General features: G+C 41.9%; 1 non-coding gene across 1 annotated transcript; it reads left to right on the top strand.

Annotated features, from left to right (window-relative positions):
• The first annotated feature begins 1,369 nt into the window (after positions 1 to 1,369).
• LOC112611735 lies at positions 1,370 to 1,474 on the top strand. Its single transcript, XR_003116717.1, has one exon. It is a non-coding gene; the product is annotated as a U6 spliceosomal RNA (small nuclear RNA).
• Positions 1,475 to 7,360: the final 5,886 nt, after the last annotated feature.

Genomic DNA, 7,360 nt, shown 5'->3' with positions numbered 1-7,360 from the left:
CTCAGCTGCTCTCAAAGCCAGTGTCAAGACTGCACCTGTCACGGTCCGACTGCACCTGTCACGGTCCGACTGCACCTGTCACGGTCCTGCGTGGTCCCCAGGCAGTCCGCGCCCAGACCCATCCTACTGGATCGCCCAGAGGCCTCAACGGAGGGCTGTGCTTTCTTTTTTCTTTTTTTCTTTCTTTTTTAGGGGGGCAGGGGAGGCAGGGTGTTGAGCCTCGCTCTGTCGCTCAGGCTGGAGTGCTGTGGCGCGGGTCTCGGCTCACTGCAACCTCTGCCTCCCGGGTTCACACAATGTCCTGCCTCAGCGTCCCGAGTAGCTGGGACTACAGCCCCCCGCCCCACATCACACTCAGCTAATGTTTTTAGAGATGGGGTTTCGCCGTGTTGGCTAGGCTGGTCCTGAACTCCTGACCTCAAGTTATCCTCCCGCCTCAACCTCCCTAAGTGCTGAGATTACAGGCATGAGCCACTGCTCTGGCCCTTAAAATCCACTTTTCATTGCACATCACAATACAATTGAGAAATGGTTTGTCGTTGTTATGTAGAATAAGAGATGACCCTTCAAAATGATGATTGTAAAAAATTTTTGCTCAGCTCATGAGGCACCAACTTACTGGGACTTTTTACCTTTCCAATTTGCTTCAAATGCCAAATGACCATTGAATGTTCAACGCTGAGCTGTCAGCGACTTCTCCTGTAGCTGTAAGAGGATCAGCTTTGATGATTGCCGTCAATTGATCACTGTCAACTTCCGACAGCCGGCCTCTATTTGCAAAACTTCTCGAACCACCGCTGTGTGTGCCCTAGCAGTTCCTGGGCCAAATGCGTGTTGGTGTTGCCAGTTGTCTCTTCTGCATTTTGACCTCAAATAAGAAAATTGCTCGAATTTGCTTTTTGTCTAACATCATTTCCATAGTCTAAAATCAACATAAAATAAACAGCAAGTAATAAGTCATTAGCAAAAAAAACATAAAGCAAGAAATGGGCCGGGCGCGGTGGCTCACGCCTGTAATCCCAGCACTTTGGGAGGCCGAGGCGGGCGGATCACAAGGTCAGGAGATCGAGACCACGGTGAAACCCCGTCTCTACTAAAAATACAAAAAATTAGCCGGGCGCGGTTGTGGGCGCCTGTAGTCCCAGCTACTCGGGAGGCTGAGGCAGGAGAATAGCGGGAACCCGGGAGGCGGAGCTTGCAGTGAGCTGAGATCGCGCCACTGCACTCCAGCCTGGGCGACAGAGTGAGACTCCGTCTCAAAAAAAAAAAAAAAAAAAAAAGCAAGAAATGCCCATTAATGATGTATAACATCATGTTTATTTAAGAGCATATTCCAATATCAAACAGCAAATTCCAACAGTGCAAAAACCGCAATTACTTTTGCATTCACCTAAAATTGGAACGACACAGAGAAGACTAGCATGGCCCCTAAAAAATAAATACATAAAAACAAACTGCAGAAGGGATTATTTTATTTAGTTTAATTTGTTTTGTTTGTTTGTTTGTTTGTTTAGACCTACATACTGGTCAGTTTTTCATCCTCACATTTTTGTGTGTCTGACCTTCATCTGGCATCATATTCCTTCTGCCTGATTTACAGATATATTCTTTACAAATTTTCTTAGTGAGGATGTCTAGTGGCAAACACTCATTTTGTTTACCTGAAAATGTCTTTATCTTACCCTAATTTTTTTTTTTTTTTTTTTTTTTTTAAGACTAGATCTCACTCTGTTGCCCAAGTTGGAGTGCAGTGGCGCAATCATAGGTCATGGTATCCTCCATCTCCTGGGCTCAAATGATCAATGATCCTCCGGCCTCCCGAGTAGCTGGAACTACAGGCATGCACTGCCACGCCCAGCTAACATTTTAAAAACTGTATTACAGACAAGGTCTCACTATGTTACCCAGGTGGTCCTGAACTCTTGAGTTCAAGCTCCCTGCCTCCCAAAGTGCTGGGATTACAGGCATGAGCCACTGCACCCGTATTTTGCTCTCATTCTTTTTTTTTTTTTTTTTTTTGAGACGGAGTTTTGCTCTTGTTGCCCAGGCTGGAGTGCAATATCTCAGCTCACCGCAGCCTCCGCCTCCTGGATTCAAGTGATTCTACTGCCTCAACCTCCCAAGTACCTGGGATTACAGGCACGCACCACACGCCCGGCTAATTTTTTTTGTACTTTTAGTAGAGATGGGGTTTCACCATGTCGGTCAGGCTGGTCTTGAACTCGTAACCTCAGGTGACCCACTCACCTTGACCTCCCAAAGTGCTGGGATTACAGGCATGAGCCACTGCGCCTGACGCTCTAAATATTAAAATATATCTTTTTTCTACTTCTAGTATTTTAGGTACACAATTATTTTCTTTCAGCCCACTAACAATATTCCATTTTTAGCTCTGCCTCTGTTGTGGGTGATGAAAATAGATCTTTGTTCATTTGAACATCTCCATCTTCTTCACTGGCTGCTTTGGAGGCTTCTCTTAGTTGTTGGTGCTTGATAATTCATTATGGTGTGCCTAAGTGTGGATTCATGTATTCCATTTACTTATTCATTAGAAATTCTCAGGAATTATAATAATTATAATAAATTATAATTATAATATATATTTTTATTTATGTATATTTTATATATTTATATTTTTATATATTTATATATTATTTATATATAATTATAATTATAACAAATATAATAATAATAATTATTATTATCATCATCATTTTTGAGACAGAGTCTCACTCTGTTGTCCAGGCTGGAGTGCAGTGGCATGATCTTGGCTCACTGCAACCTCTGCCTCCTGAGCTCAAGCGATTCTCCTGCCTCAGCCTCCCGAGTAGCTGGGATTACAGGTGCCCACCACTACTCCCGGCTAAATTCTGTATTTTAGTATAGACGGGGTTTCACCATGTTGGTCAGGCTGGTCTCGAACTCCCGACCTCAGGTAATCCACCCGCCTCCGCCTCCCAAAGTGCTGGGATTACAGGCGTCAGTCACCGCACTCGGCCTCTCAGGAATTATTTCTGAGGAATCATTCTTAGAAATATTTCTACAAATATAATCTTAGCCTTATTCTTTCTCTTTCCTCTGAAATTCCAACACCCATATGAGAGGCCTTGTCATTGCATTCTCCAAGTTTCTTAACTTTTTTTTCATATTTTCTATCTCTTTTTCTCTCTATACTGCATTCTGGGTAATTTTATTAGATTTATTTTGTACTTCACCAATTTTATCTTTGTCTATGTCTTCCGTTAAACCTCTCCATTTGCTTTGATAATTTAATTATTTTTTGTCTTTGTAATTTGGTTCTTTTTCAAATGTGCTTGGTCAATATTTTTCAATTTTTTAATTCTAAAATTAACAAACATACACAAAAACTTGAAATAATAGTATAATGAACTGTTATTTATCAGTTGTTAATATTTTTGCTATATTTGTTTTATCTATTTTTCTATAGATTATTTTGCTAAAAGAATCTAAATAAGTTGCAGACATGACATTTGACTCCTAAGTACTTCAGTGGAAAAGAAGCTTCTAAGAATACTGGCATTTTTTTACAAATCCAGAATTCCGTCATTATGCCTAAGTACCAATCATCTCCTAACATCATTTAATACCTACTCTGCGTTCACATTTGCTTGATTGTCCCTAAAATGTCTTATTTTTCCAAGGATTTAATAAGGGTTCATGTCTTACATTTTTGTTATGCCTCATTTTAATAGCTTTTATGAGATATAATTGACCTATGTGAAACTGCACATATTAAAGGCTAGAGTTTGATAGGTTTTGACATGTGTGTAGATGTGAAACTTTCATTACAACCAATGCGTGAACATATCCTGTCACTCCTAAACATCTTCTTCTTCTCCTTTGTACTCTTTCTACTCCCTGCTCCCCAATTCCCAGGCAATTACTGATCTTTTTTCAGTCACTACAGATTAGATTTCATTTTCTAGCATTTTTAGTGAATGGAATTATACACTAAATCTTCTTGTCTGTTTGGCTTCTTTCGCCTTGAATAATTATCTTCAGATTTATCCATATTGTTGCATGAATCAATACTTGTTCCTTTGAACCGCAGATAGGGTGAAATTCATACTTCAGTAAGACTGAGTTATCTAACCTATGAACACAGTACATCTCTCCATCTATTCAAGTTTCCTTTAATTTCTCCCAGTGATATTCTGCAATTTGCAATGTTCAGATATTGTCCATATTTTGCAAAATACATCACTAAATGTTTCATATTTTTGATATTGTTAAAATATATTGTTTATGTAGTTTCAAATTTATCGTTGTTTTTTAAAGATTGGCTCTGTATCCTGTAAGCTTACTAAACTCGTTTATAAATTGTTGTAGCTTTTTTGTTGATTCCAAAAGGATTTTTCAGCTAAAGAAATGTGTTTTCTGGCCAGGTGTGGTGGCACATGCCTGTAATCCCAGTTACTTGGGAGGCTGAGCCAGGAAAATCGCTTGAACCCTGGAGGCAGAGGTTGCAGTGAGCTGAGATCATGTGCCACTGCACTCCAGCCTGGGCAAAAACAGTGAGACTCCAGGAAAGAAGGAAGAAAGGAAAAAAGGAAGGAAGGGAGGAAGGGAGGAAGGGAGGGAGGGAAGGAGGGAAAGAAAGAGAAAGAAAGAGAAAGAAAGAGAGAGGGAGGGAGGGAGGGAGACAGGGAAGGAAGAAAGAAAGGAAGAAAGAAAGAAAGCTATTATCTGATAGCTTTCCTGCTATTAGAGAGAAAAATTAGTCTTTCACCATTAATTATTATGCTAGCTATAGTGGTTTTTTTGTTTTTGTTTTTGTTTTTTTATATAGAAGCCCTTTATCCTATTGAAGACATGCCTTTCCTTTCCTCCTAGTTTGTGAGTGTTTCATGCATGAATGCTGGATTGGATTTGCTAAAATTGTGTCAAGAAGTTTTGCATTTATATTCAGGAAGGCTCTCAGCCTGTCCTTTTGTTGTTGTCTTTTTTTTTTTTTTTGTGAGATGGAGTCTTGCTCTGTTGCCCAGGCTGGAGTGCAGGGGTGCGATCTCGGCTCACTGCAAGCTCCGCCTCCCGGGTTCACGCCATTCTCCTGCCTCAGCCTCCCAAGTAGCTGGGACTACAGGTGCCCGCCCCCACGCCCGGCTAATTTTTTGTATTTTTAGTAGAGACGGGGTTTCACTGTGTTAGCCAGGATGGTCTTGATCTCCTGACCTTGTGATTTGCCCACCTCAGCCTCCCAAAGTGCTGGGATTACAGGCATGAGCCAGCGTGCCTGGCCTCGTTGTTGTCTTTCTTGGAACATGTTTTTGGGGTCTTTGTATCAGGGCAACACTGGTCTCTGAATTGGGAAGTATTTCTCTCTCGACTCTTTTGGAACAGTTTAGTATTGGCACAGTTTTCAAGTCATAGAAACAATGTTTCGGCTTTTGGATTTGTTGGTGGTTTGTTCTCAGCTGCCAAGGATGATACACCAGCAGATAGGGTACAAGCTATGCAAGGGTAATGAAGAAGGAAAAAGGTTTGGCATCGATCATTTGCTGCCAGACACTGTTACATGTTGTTGTTGTTGTTGTTGTTTATTGAGACAGAGTCTCACTCTGTTGTCCAGGATGGAGTGCAGTGGCACGATCTCAGTTCACTGCAACCTCTGCCTCCCAGGTTCAAATGATTCTCCTGCCTCAGCCTCCCAAGTAGCTGGGACTACAGATATGCACCACCACACCTGGCTAATTTTCGTGTTTTTAGTAGAGATGGGGTTTCACCATGTTGGCCAGGTTGGTCTTGAACTCCTGACCTGAAGCAATCTGCATGCCTCGGCCTCCCAAAGTGCTGGGATTACAGGTGTGAGCCACCGTGCCTGGCCTGTTGCATGTTTAATCTCTTTTCATTGTCTCACAATTTCTTGAAGAGTGTAAGATGACTCATTTTACAAGTTTGTTCAGAGAGTTTAAATATTCGCCTAAAATAGCACAGTAAGTCTTGGAGTTGGGATGGAAAAGCAGACTCAAGGCCTCTAGAAGAAGCCCTGCACTTTCTTACACCAGGTGAGCAGGGTGAAGAATATACCTAGTAGTTCAGGAAACTGTGATCTGGAAATTTAATTTGAGTTCACTCTAGAGTTGTTTAATTTCACAGATTCCAAATTGAACTAAATCCTGACACTGGCCTGAAGTTTGCTGAATCAAGTTGAGCCTAAAGCTGCCTCCTAACATATTTTAAGTTCAGCCTAAAGGTTTCTCTGTCCGCCTCGTGAACTATGTAGCAAGTGGAGATGTAAACAGACCATAGCCTACACCTGTTCTGGCCAATCAAATGTAGCCAACTGTTTGAACTGTGTTTCGGTTTGTTTTTAGACAGAGTTTCGCTCTTGTTGCCCAGGCTGTAGTGCAGTGGCGTGATCTCGGCTCACCCCAGCCTCTGCCTCCCAGGTTCAAGCAACTCTTCTGCGTCAACCTCCCAATACAAGTAGCTGGGATTACAGGCACACGCCACCACGCCCGGCTAATTTTGTATTTTTAGTAGAGATAGGATTTCTCCATGTTGGTCAAGCTGGCCTTGAACTCACAACCTCAGGTGATCCACTCACCTAGGGCTCCCAGAGATGTTCAGATCTGCAGCCCAGTGCTTTTCTTCCATATGATCTTTACCCACACCAGCTCTGATTCCAGTTGAGTTTATATCTGGATCCTGCACCACCCTTCTCCAGCCTCTGGTCCTTGACATCGTTTCTTTATTCATCTGCACCAAGGATTGAGGCAGAAGTAACAACCTGTTTGAACAATGTCTACATTCAGAACATACTAGAAGATACAGCACACTTCTTACACGGATCAGCAATTTAGCGATGTTCTCTTTTCATTTTATTGCTTAGAGCTTCACGTTGGTGGGAAGTTCGTTTGGCCATAAAAAGAACTGCCAAGCACAGGTACGCCATGACCCTGCAGGTTCCTGGGGAGAGGCAGCACATATTCTTTGGAGAGGACAGTTAAATATGTCCCCTCTGACACAACTACACAGAGCCTTTTCCAAGCTCTGCAGCCATCCTCCCCACCTAGTGAAATAAAATGTAGTAGACTTCTGTTGTTTAATTGCACTTAATACACCTTTTTTTCTCTTTCAACCACTTTGAACAAACTTACATATTGTCAATAAATCTTTTGAGTTTCCATTTCTATAAAACATTCTGGGGCAGTGTACAGTACAAACTTCAGTGACACAAACTACCATTTGGAAGTATGATCTATGTGTGTATTTCCACTTAAATAAGTAAGAACACGTAGTTCCATGGAAGTGTTACCCTGTAGCAATTTTCCAGGCCTCCTAGCCTTCAGCCCTGACTAATGGCTTCAGTTCATTCTTCCAGAAAATTAAAGAAGCT

This window comes from Theropithecus gelada, chromosome 18, assembly GCF_003255815.1.
Source record: "Theropithecus gelada isolate Dixy chromosome 18, Tgel_1.0, whole genome shotgun sequence".
In the NCBI taxonomy this organism is placed as follows: domain Eukaryota; kingdom Metazoa; phylum Chordata; class Mammalia; order Primates; family Cercopithecidae; genus Theropithecus; species Theropithecus gelada.
This window is presented reverse-complemented; position numbering and strand designations above follow the sequence as displayed.